The following is a 21,186-nucleotide window of genomic DNA, read 5'->3' as shown; positions in this document are numbered from 1 at the left end:
GGTTTCAGAATTTTCCAATAGAAACCTTCTTTTTTCATTAAAATTTGATCATTAGAGCTAAATTAGAGGTAAGACGATGTTTTCAACATAATGTTAGCAGCTCTAGGTAGAGATAAATAAAGATTATTTTTCTTATTAGCTCTACTAAACAAGCTTTGGCGATAACGATAAGGAAGAAGAAGTTATTTGCATTATTCATTTTGGTCTTCAATACTCTTTTTCCATAGTTTGGTCTTATTATTCGCTATGCTAGCAATAGCAGCCCCACTATTTGTACTAAAAATAGTATTCCAACTCACTACTTAATCAACAACTTAGCTGTTACATCTGGATAAACTTTATATATATAACATGTAATATAAACCAATATCATTTTACTACTTTTTCAGAGTACATAACCTATACAGCTTATAGTCATTCTTTAGTGGTCAACGGATAATGTGTTAGAATACACTTGCCACCAGGCTAACCAGTTGATGTTTTCGTGATTTTCCTCTCAATGAAACGCAAATACAAGTTAGTTCCATCAAGAGATCTCCACTGAGATTAGTTTGCTCCGACGCTTAATCCAAGAGTCCCTTTTTCTTCTGGGTTAGGTTCAAAATTACAATGCTGCGGAGTTGAACATTGAGAGTCATAAACTTACAATTTGTTTGGCTGTTCAACGCCGATGATGAAATGAAATAAAAATAAAAAATTCGATCTTTTGAGCGGAATGCATATTATGGGGTCATATATCGTCGAAAATATTTTTTAAACAATCTGTTCTTTTGAAAAACTGTAATTTAGGCATTAATAGGTTTAATGAAAAAGTTCGTAATTATCACTTTAAATAATAGATTTGATGTGCCGTTTATATCGTCTTCAAACCTCTTAAGAAATTATTCTGGTATTCCAACATGAGAACTTCCGTAACGTAACAGAAACAATAAATTGTACGTGACAGACAAAATCTTGTAAACACGTACCGAAAAAAAAGAGAAGGAATGTTTCTCAATTCGACTTATTCAGTAAATGGCGGAAGGGAAAATTCGCAGATACTTGTTTTTCAGTTGCCATTGTCATCCACTGATTCAGTAAGTACTCTCTTAAAGATATTGTTATCCCAAAGACACGAAGGTAAAAAAAAAAAATTGAAGTATCTTCCCTATTCCTATAAAAACAGAAAACTTTTATCTTACTGATCTTGCAATCATGATTGTTTCCATTATATACATTGAGATAGATGAACTCTAGAAATGAATTAGAAACGCAATCTTCACTAAATCATTGCTGTTTGAAAAAGAGGCTGATTGAAAAAAGACAAAGTGCCTGTAGCTATCCATTTATATCTAAATTCATTTTTTGCAACCTAGTGATTGTGTTGAGTCATTTGTTAATTGTTTACTGCATTTAAAAATACAGAAAGTTAAAATCGAAGAAATTTTTATTTTGATAAGAATTTCTCAAGATTCTTAAATAAGCGATAAAATATGGAGAAGAAGCTTTTTATTAAATCTCAAGTTTGGAATTTATAATAATTATCTAAATTTGAAAGCAGGATTTTTAATGAAAACGTTAGAATAAAAAAAAAAAGAGTACTCATATCAAATTTAATATTTTCCTTAGATAATTGTGTTTCAACTCTTATCAGAAGACAGAGCTTTTCATTGGCCATCGTTATTTCCTGATACATTAAGTATTCTCTTAAAGATATTCAACAGACACAAAAGTATAAGAAAAAACAGAAATGCTTTTCCTACATTGAAGAAAAAAAAAACCCTGCTGAATTTACAGGAAAAAAATCTGTCAGCTAATGTGCCAGTATATAGCCATTTATTTAACAGTTGCCGCTGTCTTACATCTGTTTTATTAAGCAGATATGTACTGTTATTTTAACAAAGCTCAGTTATTTTAACATAAAAATCTATCAATTTATAAGTGAGTAAGCAGAGTGGTCGGTGAGAGTCTCGAGAAGAATTCGTACTAACAATCAAAGTAGGGATTCGAACCTGGGTCATCTCATTAGGAAGCGAATTTTTGTACCCCTGACCTACCAAAGCTCTAATTTTCATTATAAGGAGAAATATTAAACTGTCTTTATCTTAAAAGTATGATTGGAATCATATTTAAGAGTAAAACTATAATAACCTTCTCTTGTAAAATTTTCTAACAACTTAATTTACCAGACAATTATATCCAAATAATCATAATAATACGGTAGAGCGCAATTAAGCTCGAATTTCTATTTCTACGATGTTCATAAACCTTGAAATAATTTCTTAAAAGCAAGAGAAAGCATAGAAAATAATTGTGAAATGATTCGAAAAAGGTTAAATTATTGTACGGTAAGCAAAACTGAAAGGCAAAAACTAGAATTTTAGCAGACGGTTTTAGTTTGTTTTCGGTTAGCGTGAAAAACTGAATGGCAAAAACAAAAATTTGAACATACGTTTTTTTTCCTTTTATGATTAGGATGAAAAACAGAGATTTTCAAGAAAACAGCCTTTAACCGTCAAATATACAGAGAAAGAATGTAAAAAGACGGGATATTTTTTTATATTTACCGCGGATAGCATCAAGAACTGAAAAAAATCGGTATTTCTACTTAAAAAGTTTTTTACTGTGAAAATTTTTTTTTCTGTAGAATTTCCAGTTACTTTTTGCGGTGTATTCTTATAAAAGGAAAAGAAAACCCTTTATCTCACTATCATGATTGTTTTCATTATATTACATTGAAATAAATGAAATATAGAGAAGAATATGATGCGCAATTTTTTTCTAGAATTCCTTGTTTTTCTACTGACCATGAAACATCAAAGAGACTTTAGCTATATTTGAAGCAGTTATTATTTGTTTCTTGTATTTTAAAATGCATTAAATTAATAAAACAATGATAGATTGTCATAAAACAAAGGGCTTTTTTTAAACCAATAATTTTTAACCAATGGAACGAGCTCGATAGAATGTGGAAGGATTAAATTTTTTAGTCACAAATCTGATCTTTTATAATACGAGGTTTGCTATTTATATTTCTGGCCTTGGCAACAGTAAGTGTTGCTAGGCGACCGCAGACGATTTTAATCGAAAGTTTGATATTTTTAAACATAAATTCAGCAGAGGATTTACCATTATAGCTTCATTTGTGTTGTTGACAGTAAGTTGAAAAGTTCTCTTTCAAAAAATGGAATTGAATCGTGAACATTTTCGTGCCATTATTTTTCATAACTTTCGACGTGGATTGTCAAGACAAGAGTGCTTCGATGAACTTAATTCTTTATTCAGCGATAAAGCGCCATCCTACAGCACTGCAAAAAATTGGTATAACGAATTTAATCGTGGTCGATGTTCGATCCAGGACGAATCCCGTGCAGGTCGTCCAAAATCCGTTGTTGTGCCAGAAAAGATCGATGCTGTGCGTGAATTGATAAAGCAAGATCGTCATGTGACATACCGTGAGATAGAGGCGTCTTTGGACATTAGTATGACTAGCATCAATAAAATATTGCATGAACATTTGAACGCAAAAAAAATTTGTTCGCGTTGGATCCCGCATAATCTGACAAAAGCTCAAAAAAAGGCTTGTGTCGATTGGTGCAAAGAAATGTTGGAAAAATACGTTCAAGGTACATCAAAGGCTGTGTATAACATCTACACAGGTGACGAATCACGGATCTATTCATATGAGCCGGAAACAAAACAGCAATCAACTGTATGGGTCTTCCAAGACGAGGCAAAACCAACAAAAGTTGTTCGAGGAAGAAGCACATCGAAACAAATGATTGCCTGTTTCTTCGGCATTAACGGTCATGTGGCAACAGGGGCGATAGAGCAACGCAGGACGGTCAATTCTGAATGGTGCCCGACCATTTGTTTGCCAGAAGTCATCGGAGAAATTCGAAAAAAGCAGAAGAACAGGCGAATCATTCTTCATCATGACAATGCGAGCACTCACACATCGACTCAAACAAAGGCATTTCTGACGGAGCGAAAGATCGAACTGATGGGTCATCCGCCGTACAGCCCTGATTTGGCACCCAATGACTTCTTCTTATTCCCACACATCAAAAATAAATTACGTGGACAACGATTTTCGACCCCCGAAGAAGCGGTTGATGCATTCAAAACGCATGTTTTGGAGTTACCTCAATCGGACTGGAAAAAGAGCTTTGAAAATTGGTTCAAACGCATGCAAAAGTGTATTGATCATCATGGAAAATAGTTTGAAAAACAATAAAACCAATTTTGATCCTACATATTTGTTTTTTCATTATTAGGCCAGAAATATAAATAGCACCCCTCGTACTTGAAAAAATAGTCACTGAAAATGTTAAGATAAAACAAAGAGTAAGCCCGTCAACTAAAATATTAACGTGTTTCTACACTAATCTTAAGTCACTGTGTTTAGTTTAGTATATCCTTAGTTTATTGAAGAATACAATCTGACACAGGATGAGAGTTGTTGAAAAGAAACTGCTTAACAACTTATAATTACTTTAAAAAAAAGATGATAACTTAGAAACATATTTACACTTTCCATTTGTTTTTTTTCTATATTTAAAGTTTTCAATGTAATAAAATATTGTCTCAAACTATTTTTAATGCCTGCGAATCTTTCTAACAGTTTTTTGTACACCCTATTTCATTTCATTGTTTTACTACTTCTTTTAGTGTCAATTATCTATTATAATACAATGCTCAGTACTTAAAATTATTTTGCATATTTCTGTACTCTACTACGCATTTTGAATAATACTCAAAATAAATTGAAAGTAAACGTAAAGTTACCCGTTTCATTATTTTGTTATAATTGAACCTCGAATGCTTGTGCTTATGACTCGTTTTTCGGAAACATAAAATTTTAGAAACATGAAATTTTGGTTGTTGAGTTTTTGACTCATTTGGAATGTTTATTTTAAAGTATTCAAATTTGGTCGGAAACTAAGCATTTTTGAGGCCTGATAAAAACTGACTTAAAATATTTGGAGAAAAAAAAAACATTGATAATTTGATATTTTACCTCAAACAGGGAGAAGATTCCATTTAGGAAAAAAAATAGCCAGAACTATCAGAATATGGTAAATGGGAAAACCAAAAAGCCGGGTAATTTTAAGCAAAGCACTGTAGTAATGATTTGGTAAAATTTACAATAAAATATGGTTTTATAAAATGTGATAAAAAGTGTGTGACAATAAGAACTATAATTTCGAAAATCAGAATTGCCATTAAACCGTCACCATTTGAAAAAAAATTACCGAATCAATGGTTTAATTTCATTTCGGATTTTCATTTTTGAAAAATTTAGTTATTATACTCGTATCTTACATACATTAAAATGTCTACCCTCTCAACTTCGAAATTTTTCTCTTTTTGACTGGCAACGGAGTAATATTAAACTCTAAGTCATTGACAACTTGGGGGACGATTAATCTAACTTCGCAGTATTCCAGGGTTTCTGCAGCGAGTAACTGTGAAAACCCCTGGTATTATTATAAATAAAGTCCCTCTATTATCAGTCATTTAATTATATTTTTATACTTATCCGTAGTGTTATCCATAGAGTTAGCAAATGTAAATTAAAATTAAAGATTTTAAAAATGACCACACAAAAATAAGCTTTTCAACTTAATATGGTAAAATAAAGATGTTTCAATTGTTTAAAATATTATTGTGCATTATATGTTGCAAATGTTGCAAATTTTGTAGGTTGCAATTAGTTTGTGCTGTTTGACTACCATCTTTAACATATTTATTTATTTATTTTCAAGAATAAAGCAACTTTAATTTGAATTAATATTATTATTTCTGATGAGGAACAAAAAAACTTATCAGACGTAAATTATTCAAAATATTTATCGCTCTTTGAATGTTAAAATATTTTTAAATTAAATATCGTTAGTTTTTTTTAGCTTAAATTATTTTGTGAAATGGTAATATTTATATCTTTGAATAAAATAAATAAATTATTTGTTATTTGAATATTAGTACAAGACACAAATCAACGAAGGAAGAAATAACCGGTAATTTATCTTCAATTACAAAATTATTTCCTCATCTCTTACATATTTTGCAAAAATATTATTCTTTGTAGAAAAATTTAATACAAAGCGAGCTTTAATTTGTTTTAACTTTTTAAAATTACATAAAAGCATGCAAATCATATCCTCCTGTAAGTAAAGTTAATTAGATTCAAATTATAGTGAAAAGCTTAAATTATTTTTGAATCATTCTTCTATCAAATAAAGATGACGTTTTTCATTAATTATTCATTAGTCTTTTGTTAAATGTCAAAGATGCATGGTGGAATAAAAATAAACTATATTAAAACAAATAATTGATCGGGCTTCATGATTTAATGAGATAAAGATACTTTTTTAAAGGTTCTGAGTAAAATAGGTTTTATCAAGCTCGCTACAAAAATAATGATTAGTTATAAAATATTGTTGTAAAAAGTTATAATATTTGTTAGGAGTTAGTGTAATAACTTATATTAGTCCCGTCTTTGCTTAAAGCATTTTGATTTTTATAAAATTTAAATCTATTTAATAAAAATTAGAGTTCGTTTGTTAAAGAAACTAAAAAAAATTTTAAGAAAATTTTTAGATTTAAAAAAATATATTCTGGAAATTGCTTATATATTGCAATAATCCGTATAATTTCAGAATATACCAACTCATGATATAACATTACTTCATTTTTAAGTTATTTTAGTTAAGAACTTTAAATCATATCAGAGCTTTAATTTGTTGCATATTTATGTTCCTAGAAATTTTGGAGCATGTTAGAACATTATATCGTTTAAATTTGATTAATCTTAAATGCGTGAATAGTTTTTATTGTGCTATCGTAATTTTTAAACTCGTTTGTATGAAACTAAACATCAACTTTAACAGTAAGATGGTTCACTTTTACAACTTATTTAACTCCACCCAATCATGCCAGCTATTATTGTGTATTCTGAAGGTTCTGAGGAGAACAAATATGGTTAAAACTACTACAATACAGCAAAATTTACCGTGTTACCTCGATGGGAACACTAAAATCACCGTAAGTATTACCAAAGCGCCTAGGTTAAATTAATATTAAAGTATGCTTTTTTATCATATAAATGCTTTTTTTTACAATATAAGTGTTTTTTTAAATCATTTTAGCAAACAAATGGGTTTTTTTTACCAAATTTTAAAATTAGGTAACATTTATTTTTCATGATAGCATGGCATAAAAATCATTATTTGGTTAAATATACTTCTCAGATTTGTAATTATTACTAAATGTTTGGAAATATGAAATGGCTGTTTCACATAATGGAAAAATAACAAAAATCACTGAATTTAAATTAAATTGAATGATACTAATTTCTTTTTTTTCTTACAAGAAATTAAACGAACTCACAGAGTTGAACCTAAATAAATTAAAGTATGCAAGCTAATACTTACTTACCCGGTTTAATGTATTTTTACTGTGTTAAGTTGTTAGCCCTGAGAGAGATCCAGAACTATAATTTTGAAAACCAGAATTCTCGATAAACTGTTGCCATACGAATTGAAAAAAATACTAAATGAATTACTAATGAATTACTAATGAAATACTAATGAATTACTAATGAATTACTAATGAATTACTAATGAATTACTAATGAATTACTAATGAAATACTAATGAATTACTAATGAATTACTAATGAATTACTAATGAATTACTAATGAATTACTAATGAAATACTAATGAATTTTTTACCAGAAATGTTAGCAAACTATGGTATTTTTCCGTGCATAGTATCGGTTCAAGGAAATGATAATATTACTCAACGTTGAACTGAATTATATAAATAAATAAATTTCTCATTCTTTTGGTAAGATTTAAATTATTTATACAGGGTGTTTCGTAAGGACCAACCTTAATATGTATATTTAGGATCCTTTTCTGAAAGGAAAACGAAAATATATACACATGGTAGGTCATAAATTAATATTTAAACGAAAAAAAAGCAATTTTTTTTCCGAAATTTGACAAATAATAGCTCATGATGGCGGGTGAAATGAGTTATTGCTGGTGAAAACTGTACAATTGGAAACTAAAATATTGTTATTAGAAATACCTTCCAATTTCAACCATCAATGAAACCTGTTTTTATATTTGTTACATTCACCTTTCTCTTCTGTAATTTCTCAAATTTCGATAGCTTTTCTATTTTCCCGTTATAACAGTAAATTGCAATCCCCCATACTGTGTAATATTTTTTAAAATTTTTATTTTGAATAAGGATTCTGAAAATAAATATTAAGGTAGGTCTTAACGTAACATCCCATATGTGGCATTGCCATAATAATACACATTTAATTGAAAACTGAATACCATGTACTCAAAACATGTATTCGCATGATTACTGATAAAATATTATTATACTCTATCATAGTCTGGCACTATTGTTGCATGAAATGCTTTCAATATTTATGACTTAAAATGCAAATTTATTGGAATCATATAATTTTTTCTACATAATTTTATGAACATTTTTTACTAGCATTTGATCATTAAACCATTTCAAGTTAGCTATGCTATAATCCTCTTTGGCGACCAAATTTTAAAAATTAAATATTATTTTTAAGGGAATTTTAGCAGAAGAAATGCTTATAATTTGATGCAATTAAAATTACATTATAGATAACATATTTGTCGGTTTTCAACCCTTCTTGAACCTTGGCACGTTAGAAAATTTTAATATGCCCTGCTGTCATAAAAAATTAGGTTTCTAGCATCAAAACATCATTTAAAATGTCCGTTGTCTCTTAAACTGACAAAATAATGAACACAAATACTCATATATGTGTCTTTTTTATAATGTATTATTATCGGTTACACTAAATTTCACAATGCCCTATTCAATTAATTGATAAAATAATGGATTCTAACATGATGCATGTTACTTTTTTGTAATATATTATTATCAGTTACACTGAATTCCTCATTGCTCTTTCTAAACCTCCCTCTCTACGATTCAAATGTCTATAGATTGAGGCACGCTTTATGTATCCAAAGAATAAAGATGTGTAATGTTTAGTAACAAATTCTGTATACAATATTTGCTTGAGATGTATGTATAGAACCGTTAGCGTCAGTCACAAACATTGATGATTGGCTGGCGAAGTTTTATGTGAAGTTTGTGCTCCTCGTTAGCACTTCGTTATAGTAATGAAAGTGCCCCAGGGTCACGTCCGTCTTTCGTTGCCATAGCAACGAATACCTATTTTTTACATTGGAATACTTTGGTTGAGGTAATGAATTCCTCTCGGTCTGTCGGCGAAAAATCTAACTTTTTTTTTGAATTGTTGGAAACAGAGCAACAGTTCCCCCCTCTACATTAGAGTAATAACAATATAATATCGTATGCCCTTATTGGTTTATTCTGATAATAGCACTGTTTTAGGTCATTACCCGGGGAAAAACTCTAATAAAATAAGTTTATAATACAATTATCTAAATGCCTTAGAAATGAAATGTTATCTGGTAAATATTTTAATATTGATATTAAATCATTTATAATCATTTGAGTTTAGGTAATGAGTTTTAAACTACTTCATAAGAAAATTCCCATTACCTGCCGAAATTAGGTTTCGAAAACCAACGTAATTTGCAATATTGTTTATCATAAAACTAAAAAAAAGCGTATTTAAAAAACTATATTGTGTATAGATGTAAAACTATATGCTAATAGATTTCAATTCATAAATTAATCATGAAAAAATATTTTAATCGTAAATTATCATTTGAAACGCTAAACTCTTAAGGAAATCTAAGGAAAATAATTTTGAGAATTTCGCTTACATAAAGAATTATTCAATTATTCTTTGAATCCTTAGGCTAAAACTTTAAAGGATTTTTTCAGCATATCGTGAAACCTCTTAAAGATAAAGTGACTGAAATATTTGAAAAACAGTTTTAGATTTTTTAAGGACATAATATTGCTTCGGTGTCGAGTTGTCCCTACGTTGAATGAACGATGCGACGAATTGAGCCCAAGACGATGAGTCTATGCAACGAATTGTTTCAACAACAAATTGTCGCTGAAACATAATGCGCTCACGATGGATTTTTTTACAATAAATTGTATTTAGTCAATCTTAAATAATCAACGTGTACGCAGTATACGTTTATACTGTCAACTAGGCTAAAAATTATAATTCAAGGGAAAAAAGCTATTATTTATTTATTTATTTATTTTGTAGGAAAGAAATTTATTGTGGGTGCTGAACAATTTGTTTTGTTCTGTGCGATAAGTTTATTTAATTTAAAAGTAATACATTCAATGAAATAAAGTTAAAATACTGTTAATTTTTATTTTCTCGTACATTTATAAATTCATCATGTAATTGTAGTTAATACCAACTTATTTTGCAGTTAGTATCTACAATTAAAAAGAATTGACGAAACATTAAGCAATATCGAAATAAATTTATTTGGGTACTAAGTAGTTTGATGTAATATTTCAACATTAATGCCTTAAATAATTACAAAATTGTAATAATAAAAGGAAATCGTAATAACATTATTTACAATAAACAATTATATTTTGATAAATTGCTTATTTTCAATTAATTGAATATAGATTTTTCGTATCATTTTTAGCGTGAATACTAAGTAAAAACTGTAATTTCAGACAAACTTCATTAAAGCATTGCGTTTACAGAATTGACCATTAAACCATACAATTAAATTTAAACATTTCTCTCTCTATGTTGAGTATCCGAGAAGTGACCGATGATTAGCAAAATTACTTATAGAAAAAATACATAAATATAAGATTTACTATGTTTTTGCATTGGAAGCGAAAGGGCGCAATTTACTCAAGTTAAAAGATAAATTACAAAGCTCAATAACAGATAGCACTGCTGGCAGAAATAAAACTATACAAAATATTTTTCTCAGTTTGTTAGATAATTTAAACTAAAAAATTGGCAATGAATTCTGTTATCCCTCGCATCGCACCTCTGCCACGATGTTGTTACAAACAAACATAATTTTATTTATTTTTATTTACAGTTAGCAGGGCCATCTGGTGACGAATTATTTTTATAATTCTTAAATTTGGTGAATTAAGAGTTTCTGATTTCCTAAACATAATGAAGCTAACCGCTCACTTTTATCTCCGTCTATTTTTTAACTCCTTTTTCCAATCATCGGACATTTTTTGGATGACCAGAATGTGAGGCAAGTTTCGATTTGTCTGCTTAAAAATAAATAAATAAATAAATAAATTGTAAGTAATACATAGAAATGTAAATGTATGTATTGTATTATGTGCCCTATAAAATAATTGTATTTATTTTAAGTTTTATTTACAAATAACTTGAAATAAAATACATTTTGAGCTATATTATTGGATTAAAGACATTTTTAAAGACATATCTCTGAATTTCTCTATTGTGTTTTCTTTTATCTTTAAAATAAAATGCAAAAAATATGAGCTGGAAATTTTAAAATGAAGAAAAAAGGAACTTAGCTGTTAAAGAAAAACGTTATTCAAATTGTAGGTAATGTATAGAAACGTAGATAAATGTTACAAATTACATACCATTCCGTTTTAAATTTTGACAACAAATAACTTGAGATAAAACTTATTCTGTGCCATATTATTGGATCAAAATATATTTCACTGACATAACCCCTAATTATTCTCTTTTGATTTCTTTTTCGCTCAAATAAGATGCAAAAAAAATCTCTGGAAATTTTAAAATTAAGAAAAAAAAAGGAAGAAAAAATATCTATTAAAGGGGGAAAAACAATTCAAAATGTAAAGAATGCATCGAAACGTAAATGAATGTAGTAAATTATAAAGCATTCTATTTTAAGTTTTAGTTCTACTTTAAGTTTTTCTCTCCATATTATTGAATTGAAAAGATATTTCAAAAATAAAACCCGTAATCACGCTCTTTTTTGTTTCGTTAAAATACGATGCAAAAAATCCTCCAGAAATTTTCAAATAAATCTGAAAGCAAAGAGAGCAAACACAACATTTTCTCCTAAAAATCACGAGTCTTTAAAATTTTTGGATATCAGTTTTTCATTCTTTTATTCAACTATTTACTTCAATCTTTAGTAATGGTAAAATCGATCATAAAAAGAAGACCACTTGCTAAGTTTCTTGAAATTTACTCTCAAAAAAATTATGCGTGTTTTGTTTATTTATTTCTCTGCATTTTGAACAGTGACAGTGATAAATGGTTTCCAAGATAAAAATAAAATATTCATACCAAAATTGTACTGTTAGAAAGGTTGGTATATTCCACTCTAAAACAAAGAGGAGAAGGGGGACATTAGGATTTTTTTTCTTTCCAGGAATTTATTTATGTTCTTTTTTAGATTCTTCTCTCTCAGTTCTATTCTTTTCGAAAAAAATGAAATAAATTGAAAGCAAGTGAAAAATCTCCGTGGCGTTATGGTTGCAACATTCCATTTTAATGTTCTAATAATTATATAATCAATAGAAATAAATCTATTAAAGAAATGACTTTAATGTCTCTACATGTAATTTATAAGCCATAATTTAATTTTAATTAGTATTTCATTTGTTTTATACATGTGTAAAGCATATAAATGTCATTTATGAACAATGCTTGTTTTAAAGGGATTTGGCAGTGACAAAGATCGATAAATTTTTCTTTAATTTGTTTACGAACTCGAAAAGTTTTACATTCCATAATTTAAAATAATGGCATGGAGCAATTAAATATTGTTTTTCCCTTTATTGTAAATAACATTTAGAAAAAAATTATTTCCTTCTAGTTGTTTCTGTGTCATATACTTTTTATTGCATTGTGTGTAATTTTAATTGATATGAAATAAAAATGAAAATTGGCTTGCTTCTACAAAGTAAAAAGTTTTGGTGTATAGTTTTTCCACACTTTTCAGTATCGAAGTTATCTGAAATTATGCACTTGCTAAGTTTCTTGAAATTTACGCTCAGAAATATTATGCATGTTTTGTTTATTTATTCTTCTGCATGCTGAACTTTGACCATGATAAATGGTTTCTAAAATAAAGATAAAATATTTATTCCAAAATTGTACTGTTGGAAAGTTTGGTTTATCCCTCATTAAAACAAAGAAGAAAAAGGAAATATAAAGTTTTTCTTTCACGGAATTTATTACTTTTTTTAAATTCCTATCTCTTAGTTATATTCTTCTTGAAAAAATAGAGTAAATTTAAAAAAATCTCCAAGTTGCTATGGATGCAACATTCTATTTTAATGTTTTTAATAATTTGTGTAAATAATAGGATTAAATATAATACCGAAACAACTTTCATGTCTCGACATGTAATTTATTAGACATAATTTAATTTTAATTAGTATTTTATTTGTTTTATACATGTGCGAAGCATATAAATGTCATTTATAAATTATGTTTTAGTTTCAAAAGGATTAGCATTGACGCATATATAAATTTATATTTATTTGAGAACACGGAAAATTTTACTTTCCGCGGAGCAATTAAGTATTATCATTTTGTATTTCCCTTCATTATAAATAATATTCTACAAATTAATTGACGTTTCAGCTGTTTTTGTATTATATACGTTTTGTTACAATATGTGTAAATTTAACTGATGTGCAAAAAAATTAAAATTGGTCTGTTTTTGCGCAGTAAAAAATTTTGGTGTAAAGTTGCCACCTTTTTTGGATGGGAGGTAAACTAAATTTTTTTTAATGCAAGTATTCACATTTTTATTAACTTTCTCACAGCTAATAATTTTACTTACTTATTTATTTATTTTTTATTTTTTGTCTGCTGACAACAGATGCTTTCATACGTATTAGAATCAATTTATAGCTTTATTACAAAATTAATTCTTTTAAAAAAACAAGCATATTTTTAGCAATATAGTTGCACTAATTCTTTAAAATAGTTGTTACTCTTACGGTTTTGTACAATTTTTTATTCGATAAGTATAATTCTGTACTTGAAAATGTATTTAGTTTACAAAAACAGCAAAAATAGTGGAAACTGTACACAAAAGTAATGCAATTCTAATTTAGCGATTTGAAAAGAACTTAGCGAATAAATTTTTTTAAAATTTATATGAATTTTTATAAAATTTATTTATGTGTCTGTATATATTTAAAGTCTGTATATATTAAGTCTGTATATATTTATGTCTTATGTATATATTTATCTGTATATATTTAAAGTCTGTATATATTAAGTCGGTATATATTTATGTCTTATGTATATATTTAAAGTTATTTTGAATGAATATATGTATAAATACTTTAAAAAATGTAAGCTCATTTTTTTAATATAATTTAAAGAGGTTAATTTAAGAGACGGTTTCTGCTGCATGATGAAGTTTTTGCTTATTAGAAACATAGTGAAAATTTTTATTTTGAACTGAAAATCAAACCTTAAACTGTAATATTCAAATTCATTTAATTGGTTTTGCTATTTTTTTAACTGCGCAGACTCTATACTTGGTAAAGCGTATCCTATTTGACTAATTAAATAAAGTTTTATAAAAATTAAAATTATGAAGTTGAATCATTTTTAGAATAATTGAATTCATTTAGAATCATTATGAAGTTGAACCATTTTTTTGAATTAATCAAGAATTAAACCCAAACTTTTGGTTTCCTTGCAAAAAATTGAAATTGTATTAGGAATTTTGAAACTTAAATTTCCTTCATTAATCTTCATTCTGTATTTTCTAATCAAAATTTGTATAAAATTTCATGTTATATACACTTTTGCGTATAAACTTACGTAATCAAGAAATCATAATAATATTTATTCATGCGATGATTTACTGTCATGCCAATTATCATTTGAAGTAAAAATATAGAAATTAATTCAAGTATGAAAATGATCTTTGTTTGAAAAATGAAGGGAAGATAGCTACACAAAGTATTATTTCTCATCTTTCTGTTATTTTTAATGAAATTCAGCAGATTAGACGGCTGTTGTCGATGTAATATATTTGATTTCTACTTTTAAGGTTTTTAAAGGCATTATTTGTAACCAAATGCATTATTATTGCAAAAATTATTTGAATTATAATTTCTTGATGATTAAAAATGTTTGCAATTCTTTTTTTTTATATTTTTTTTTAATTTTTTTTTTTACAAATTAAAATTCCTCATTAGTTTTCATAACGAGTTTTCATAACGAAAGTTTTCTAAAACTGCAGGTCTAGACAATTTATCACAAATTATGTCTAGACTTTAATTCATATGTTTTAATTCATATGTAAGTACTTTTTAAGAAGTTATAACAATTTTATTTTACCCATTAAAATATTAGGGCAAAAGAATTTTCGATATTTTGAATTTAAAACAGATTGCGATTTCAAAATTGTGTCTAAATTTATTTTTTTAGTTTTCATTATTACACGAGACAGAGAAAAAAAGGTCATATAAAATAAATATTCCTTTTGTTTCGAAAAAAATCATTTTTTAATTTTTTAAATTAACGATCAACTGTTAAATAAAGTTAATAGATGTAAAGAAAATGCGCAAATTTTTAAATAAGACTGAAAAGATAAGAAGATGTTTTTCTTAATTTTGATTAATTGCAATTTGTGCTAAATTTTTAAGAACTAAAAAGCTAAAAACAAAATGCTTCCTTCTGCATTTCTAACTTCAAGCACATTATTATGATTCGTTAATATTTGAATCCTGAATATAAGAAAATTATTGCAATAATTTTGAACAATTTCTAATTAACAAAAAAAGATTATTGTTTATTTTAAAAAGCAGACAAATCCGTTACGTAAGGAAATACCTTAAAATATCCGCACACCTGCATTTAATAAATTATTTATTGGATGCAAAAATAAAGTACATTTTTGAAGCAAGTAAAATTTTGAAAATAAGTTTTTAAGTAAAATTTTGAAGTATAGTTAAACATGGATATCTAATATAAAATAGAGTAAAAAATGATAAAGAAATAAAATTAAAAAAATAATAATATTAATCAAAAATATAGCTAATGTTTAACTTAGATAAGGAAAAATAATTCATCTGAGCTTATGACGATGATTTTAGACCATCGTGAAAAAATATGCTTTGGAATTATGATTTTTTGTATTTATAGCATATTAGAATAATTTACTTTTTAGAACTGAAGATATTATTTTTAAAATCAATATGTTTTGGCTTGAATTGTGATTTTAATAAGTGTAATAGTATGATAAAAATCAATATTGTTTCATGTTTTTCTAAAGTTTATTTTTAATTATCAGTATCTAAATACATAATTTGGTCAATGTTTCTGAGATAGAAATGGTTTAAAACATTCAAAAAAATATCACTCCTAAGAAAGGAAAGATATAACTATAATTATTTAAAAAAATAAATTATAGATCTTTGATTGTTGAAACAGGAATAAGTGATATTTAGTGATATTTATTTAAAACTGCGTTGCAATTATAATTTTTTTGGTAACCCAAATCTCTATTTTGGTACACTAAACATTTAAAAAAATTAAAAATGTTTATTAACTACAAACTGAATATTATTTATTATTGTATACTCTTTTTCATGAAATTTTTTAAAAATATAGCAGTATGTATTTAAAGTACAAAACAAAAGAAAAAAAATAGTCATCATTTAATCAAAGAATATCTCAATTCATTACGTTTGGAATTCAAATTTAAAAGATTTATTTTCATAATTCTTTTATTTTCTTATGTGAAATGTTGTTTTCCTGCATGTATGGAAAATGAAAACAAAAACGAAATATTTTTTTTAAAAAATAAAACTGAACAAAAATAATAATATTGTCAATGATATTGAAAAGCAGTGGTTATTGTTCAAAATTGAGTTTTATTTCTTTTGCTACAAATAAATATAAGGCTCTGTTTAATTTTTTACTTTTTTTTGGTGATATCTCAGTATTATAAAATAAAATGTTTGCTAAATTTAAGGATTTATTCAAAGTCATTGAATATAAACAACTAAAAAATAAGAAGTTCTTCAAAGAATTGCCATTTTTTTGGAAAACACTTCGAAAGAAGAAATTCTTTTAAGATACTTTATTTTCATTCTATTTTTTTCATTTATCGCATACAGTTTAAAATATATGACGTCCAGATTGCTTTACATGTACGGAAATCACTTATGTATAAAAAATACCATTTATTATGCATTATTGGCTAACCAATGTTTTATCTAAAGCCTTCTATACCGCGAAACTTCATTTTCCGAAATTTATCACTTTAATGACATATAAAAACACGGCCTTGATTAAATTACAAAGACAACCAGAAAAAAAGATCCAGATAATTAATAGTGGTAGTCAATTCCAACTTCTTCCTTTTTATGTCCAATTTTTTTCTTCTGATTTTTCTTTCAATCAGTGAACAATTCTTTTTCTTTTAAAAATACCTTTCTAGAGCACGAGTCCTTAATTTAGTTTCTGCTTAAGAAATAAAATGTGTTAATTTGTACATTTTTTGATTAAATAACAAAAGTTTGCCTTAAATACACTAATAGCACGTAAGTTTTTACTATTAAGGTTATAATATAAATTATTGATATAAAAATATTGAGTTGATTTCTCTTTGTTGGATTTAATTACGTTATTGAAAAGGTTAGTGGAAAAATACAACTGTTTATACAGGAGGCTATTTATAAATCACATTTTCCCTATAAAAACCATATTTTCAAATTATCTAATAAACGTTTTATACAAATGTTTTATGCTTAAAGCTATAACATGTTTTCGAAAGAAAAATGGTTTCCTTTATTTAATTTTTTCTTGGTATCCTTTCTCACTGAGTTCGTTCTTTGAAAAAGATAGTAAAGTTTCCATTTTTTAACAAATAAATTTTAAATCAAAGACAGTGTAAAGAAAACTTATGTCCATAAATTAAGGGAAATTCAGAACCATTCCGAATTTGAATTATAAGGAAAAAATTGCACCTGAAGAATTATCACATATTTATTTACGAATGACATGAAAATTATAGGAACCCCCCAGATGTGATAATAATACGTCCCAAAGACAAGAAGAATGTAAAGCTGAGAACTGTTTATAAGGAATGGTGGCAAAGCTGTAAAATATTTCCTGAGCGTTCTGCAAGCTACTCTGTGCCATAACCGAATAGTTATGATTGTTAACCATGGATAGATGATTTATTTACGTGGTTAAATCCTCAGTCGCCTGGATATGGTCGTACTCAGACGAATTTTATACGAAGAACTTGGAATTTCCCCCACTGTTGCCAACGAGTGGAGAACATGTAAGGTGGACATCGACGTAGAGGGCTTGTGTGATGTTTTCCGACAAGTCTAGGTTTAGCTTGCAGTCTGATAAACGCTGAACTTTTATATGGAGAATGCCATTTACCCGTTAAATTTAAAACAACATCATCGAACGGCGACATTATTACGATGGTGCTGGATTGCTCGTTTGGGGTGGAATTATACTAGGCTTCAGAACAGATTTGCATGTTCAAGTCGGAACCATGACAGGTAAAATTTATCGGGACATCATTCTGGAACAACAAATGCGTTAAAGCTGAAAACAACATTAATAAAGCACAAATGAAAGGGCATAAATGGTAAATATTATAGATTCAGTTCTATAAACGAGATCCTTCCTCAGCGTCTAATCATCAAAACCAAATGAGTTGGTTGAACTACTTAACGCGTTTTTGTCTCCTTACTTTCTTTGTCATCATCTGTTGTTTAGAGACAGAGGACGGTTCTTGTTTATAAAACTGAAACTATAATATTGCCAATTTCGTGCTCTATTCACCTTGTTCTTAGCTTTAGTCTACATAGCACAAAGTATACAGTATCCTTTGAAGAAATACGTTTGTTTAGGGTTGCCATAGACTCACAATTTGTGTTTATGGATGATAACGCTCGTCCTTACCGAGAAAACATCGTAAACAAATGCCTTCAATTTGGGGATATAACCCGTATGTAATAACTAGCATCCTCACCTGACTTGAATCCGATAGAGCATTTTTGGTGCATGCTTGGCTGACAAGGTGCAGCCTGTCAATCATCTCCTACTTGTGTACTGGAACTTCAGAGAGCATTGCTGGCTTAGTGAAGTTATCTTCCGATAGATCAGCTCGGTAATTTGATACTCTGCATGCTTAGGTGTTGCATAGACTTAATTTCATTACATGAGAGAAATGCAATGTATTAACCATTCTACTAACCATGCAATATTAATTTTTTGTAAAAGAGATCTTTTTTTATAGTTGCTCCAGGGAGCAGCTTTTATGAATGGTATCATATATACACCATATTTTATTTCTTTTTTATCTTTTGTTTGATAAATTGACTTCATGAATAAGTCACATTTGCTTTGTTTTGGAAACTTTGTTTGCCGAAGCTGGCATTATCCTTAATTTATGGATATGAGTGTCCATCGCTACTTCTATGAGCATGTAACTTCTTGAATATTTGAATATTAAATATTCTTATGAAGTCTAAAGACTTATTGAATTTAACGCTGATTATTACGAAGATTGGTATTAAACGATATATTAACATGTACGATCTATTAACGTGATTTGTTTAACGTGTGTATAGCTATTTCCATATGCATGTAACTTCTTGAATATTAAATATTCTAATGAAGTCTAAAGACTTATTGAATTTAATGCTGATTATTTAAAAGATTGGTATTAAACGCTACATTTGTTTTTCATGTAAAATCTTTAAAAAAAAGAAGTAGAAGAAATGCGATGTTTGCTAAAAATTGTAAGGATTCACATTATTGGATACAAAAATAGATTTTTACTCTTATTTTTGGATATCATACTTTGGATTATGAGCTTTGTGAAATTATTATTTTTTTTTGTAAATAAATTTATAACATTGGTTGAAATATAATAAATTTTAAATTTTTAGATCAATTATTAAAACAAATTCCAATAGAATAAAATAATATGAAAAAAGCAGCTTAATTCAGTCCTATCGCAGAGAAATTTTTCTAAATCATCCTAAGTTACGGTTTATAAAAAAAATGTGTAACTGAAAATAAATGAATTAATATCTCGATGGATTCAAAGACAAGATATATATAAAGAGGATAAATTTAAATAACCATAAATTTTAAATCTACAATAAAGATATGCAGAGCCTGTTTCTAAGAAAAATAAAGAAGTTGTTGAGTTGAAAAGTAAACTCTTTCTTTAAGTTCATGTAAGCAATTTTCAAATGATTTTAAAATAAGACCCCACATTTGAATCTTGACTTAAAATGGTAGATTACTATTTTGAAGGTACACAAAATGAACTTTCTGGCTTATTAAGACCAAAGTGCTAACATAAATTATCTACAATGACTTATTTATAAATAATTGATGCATTTTATTAAAATTGTGTCAAGAAATTTCTTATAAGCTTTAAGCTTAAGTGCTTTTCTGAATAAGCTTAAAAATCAGTTAAGAGACCACCAGACGTTGATTAATATTTTCGTCACCTACAAAATCCACGCATAAGGTACATACTAGCTTGAGAACACCACTTAGTTGGCATAATTTAACAAAGCAACTATGCTACTGTTCTTAATTTTTGTAGAATTATCTGAAGGAATTTTCTTGGGTTTCGTCTCCGTTTAACGCTTATGTGAAGTAGTTTAACGCAAAAACGTCTGTACAAAGGTGAATAAGCTTTTTAATTATTTTCTATCAAATGAGCTACATGACTGAAATATAGTTGCAAAAATTTTGATCACAAATTATTATCTAAAGCGTCATAAATCCAATAATTCAAAGCATCAGTAGAATTAATCTCATTTGTTGAATTATTTCTCAACTATCAGTCGTATGCGTCGTTCGAATAGGAATAATTCACTTTTCTTCTAACTTAAGTTGTCATAATCTTTACTCATTGTATTCCTTCAGCTGATGAACTCCTTCATTTGTGAAGGAGAACTTCAGCTGAGATAACTTCTGAAGGAAGACTCATGAATAGTTGCTTAATTACCCTTTTCCATTGAACCCAAAACGAAAGATCTTTAACAATGAGGGAAATATGAATGGATGGTGGATAGGAAAGCCAAATCTTGCTGAACATTACAAGGTAATGAAAGAGTCATATCTGAAGAACGTAGCTGTTTCGGGTTGGATCCCCAAAGAAAAGTTATTCTTCAGTAAGTGAATTGCGGACATTATTTCTGCATCGGAAATTATTGGTTGGTATAAAAGCTTTTTTTATTTCATAGAGAAAAAGTGAATCGTTAAGCCTTCTA

General features: G+C 27.7%; 1 protein-coding gene across 1 annotated transcript in view; it reads left to right on the top strand.

Annotated features, from left to right (window-relative positions):
- The window catches only part of LOC107445946 (uncharacterized), a 221,001-nt gene that overhangs the window by 31,594 nt on the left and 168,221 nt on the right, over positions 1-21,186 (top strand). The window lies entirely within an intron of this gene.

The sequence above is a fragment of the Parasteatoda tepidariorum genome, chromosome 11 (assembly GCF_982258835.1).
Source record: "Parasteatoda tepidariorum strain Cologne lab strain chromosome 11, Ptep-v5.0, whole genome shotgun sequence".
Classification (NCBI taxonomy): Eukaryota; Metazoa; Arthropoda; class Arachnida; order Araneae; family Theridiidae; genus Parasteatoda; species Parasteatoda tepidariorum.
Note: the sequence above shows the minus strand (reverse complement) of the source record. Positions and strands in the feature narration are given on the sequence as shown.